Source organism: Rosa chinensis, chromosome 7, assembly GCF_002994745.2.
Source record: "Rosa chinensis cultivar Old Blush chromosome 7, RchiOBHm-V2, whole genome shotgun sequence".
Classification (NCBI taxonomy): domain Eukaryota; kingdom Viridiplantae; phylum Streptophyta; class Magnoliopsida; order Rosales; family Rosaceae; genus Rosa; species Rosa chinensis.
Genome location: NC_037094.1, coordinates 66,186,364 through 66,189,078, shown reverse-complemented (window position 1 = coordinate 66,189,078; position 2,715 = coordinate 66,186,364). Strand labels below are relative to the sequence as shown.

The 2,715-nt window shown below is 46.2% G+C and overlaps 1 pseudogene; it reads left to right on the top strand.

Annotated features, from left to right (window-relative positions):
* The first annotated feature begins 256 nt into the window (after window positions 1-256).
* LOC112178427 lies at window positions 257-1,169 on the top strand (annotated as a pseudogene).
* Window positions 1,170-2,715: the final 1,546 nt, after the last annotated feature.

Sequence of the window (2,715 nt, the reverse complement as noted above, 5' to 3'; positions counted from 1 at the left end):
AACAGTTACCTTCTTGAAAACCGTTCGGTTCCCCTACACGCCAATAATCCCTTCTTTTCTGAGATTTAGGACAACTTTAATCAAGATTTACTGACACTTAGTTTGACTCTTCTCTTCGACTATCACATGCCTATATCTCCCCCCAACTCCCCAATCCCAAAACCATTTCATCATCTCCAATCTTTCTAACAACAATCTTTCTTAATCACTCATCATCACCACTCTTCAATTCTCGCATTCTCTCAACCCATCACCAATGGAACCAAAAACCCAGCAACCAACCAAGGATGGAGGAAGCAACAAAGTAGCCGGGAGTAGTGCTAACATGCTTTGCAGGCAGAGCAGTACTAGGTGGACTCCCACCAACTCCCACCACAGATCAGATAAGAATCCTCAAGGAGCTTTACTACAACAAGGGAGTTAGGTTCCTAACTGCAGAGCAGATTCAGAGGATCTGTTTCCAGCTAAAACTGTACGGAAAGATTGAGGGCAAGAACGTCTTTTATTGGTTTGGAAATCACAAGGCTCGGGAGAGGCAGAAGAAGAGGTTCACTTCGGATGTTCATGTGCCCATGCAAAGATCAGGGCTTGTTGGTAATGGTAATGGTACCAATTGGAAACCTGAGGATCAGTATATTAACTTCGGATCTTCTGCATCTGCTTCTGCTTCTTCAACTAGTGTGATTGCTTTTAACGGGCAGATGGGGAACTATGGTGGTTATGGATCTATGAACATGGAGAAGAGTTTTAGGGATTGTTCAATCTCAGCTGGAGGGGGAACTAGTTCTACTGGTGTTGGTGGATCCATTAGTCACAATTTTGGGTCATGGGTCGGCTGCAGTGTTGACCCATATTCCTCCTCATCCTACACTACTAGTACTAGTACTACTTTCTTTGACATGAATGAAGAACAAACTTTCATGGAACAACGAGGAGAAGATCACCAGGAGATTGAAACCCTTCTACTGTTCCCCATGCATGGTGAGGACATCTTTGGCAACATGAAGACTACTTCCGAGGGAGGTGGCGGCTACAACGGTAGCTCTCGCACTTCCCTTGAGCTCAGCCTCAACTCTTACGGCTTGACCCTATTTTCTCGCGAAGGTATTTTCTCTGCTAGAGAAGAGACAAAGCTCAAAAAAATTTCCGGAGCCGCTGACTCAGCTTAATATAGTGTAGTGTTTTCAAGTATCTCCCATTGATAGGGTTATGATGGACATCTCCATCCAGGTCCTTGAGATGAAAAACTCCTTTCTCTAAGATTTTATAAATGAAAAGCTCCAGATATTTCTTCGCTAACCACTTCTAATGTTGTGACTCAATCATAGGCCTCTTTCTCCACTAAGTACGAAGATAACCTGTCGTACAAGGAGTGGAAGGCCTCTACCCTTCCTCTGGAAGGTCGTAATCCATTAATTATCCATTGCGTGGGGCACAGCATGGCCTGGCCTCGCTAGGTCTTCTTTTACGAGTGTGAGCCCTCAATGTGCCAACTCAGAAGTCATCACCCTTGTGGGGCGGCCCTTGTTGTCGATGCTACTGACTTGCAATGGAGTAATTGGCTCCAAATATTACTTGGCATCTACGTAATTCGCGGAAACAGGGAAAGGGCGAGGGTCTGCTTTAATTATCTCAGCCTTAATAGTCACCCTGTTCCACATGATCAGCTCTTGGTGGAGTGTTGACGAAACACAATAGCTCCGATGAATCCAATCTCTTCCCAGGATGGCACTGTAGGACGCGTAACAATCCGTAACGAAAAACGCATAAACACCTTCCGCGGGACCCACCTTGATTTTTAGGAACAGTAAACCTAACGTCTTCGTTACTGTGCCCGCAAAGTTCTTCAATGTGAGAGAGGTAGACTGGATCTTCTCCTTCTTGATTCCCAAAAGCTGCATGGTCCTTGTAGTAATGACATTCACAGCCGCGCCAGTATCAACCATTATCTTGCTAACCTTAGTCCCATTAATTTCCACTGTGATATACAAAGGTCGCATGTGTTGCACCATGGTGGGCGTGGGTCTTGTGAAGCTCATGAAGAAACCCTTGTTGTTAGCATCTTCAGTCTCAAGGAACACTGCTTCTTCCACCGGCGTTGTTGCGGCTGAAGTGATCTGCAACTGCTGTTCTCCAATCGTGTTAGCTTCTACGCATTCCAGCGCAGCGACTGGTAAGGCATACTTAGTAGGAAGCACATAAACCATATTGCAAGAGGTATCCACCATTTCTGTCTCGTCCATGTCATCATCAAGATTGAGCTTGGGTTCATCTGCTGGGATTTCGGCATTGAACTGTTTAGCCACAAAAGCAATCAATGATTCGTCTGCGGGGATCACCGCCTTGGCCTGTTCGTGCTCCTGTACCATGGGAACCTGGTTCAGCGACTTTGAAATTTGTTTCGTCGCTGGCACTTCCTCTGGGAGAGCGACCGCCAAGCTTTGAACTTTCTTAGGTCTCTACTACAAGGTGTCTAAGGCGTTTTCCTTGCCCCCTAGCCTTTCAAAAATTGAAGACTTGGTTTCAGGCTCGTCGTGAAACAACCTGCGTCGAATGCTTGGATGCCTATTTAGAGAACTTTCCTTCCTAACCGGCCGGGGTGTCTTTTCTTTGGTGACCCTACAGAAGACGCTGGGCTTAGATGCCCCTGATGCTGAGCTTATTTGCTTCTGAAAGCTACGGGGAGCTACTAAAGGCTTAGCAGCTAGCGCCTCC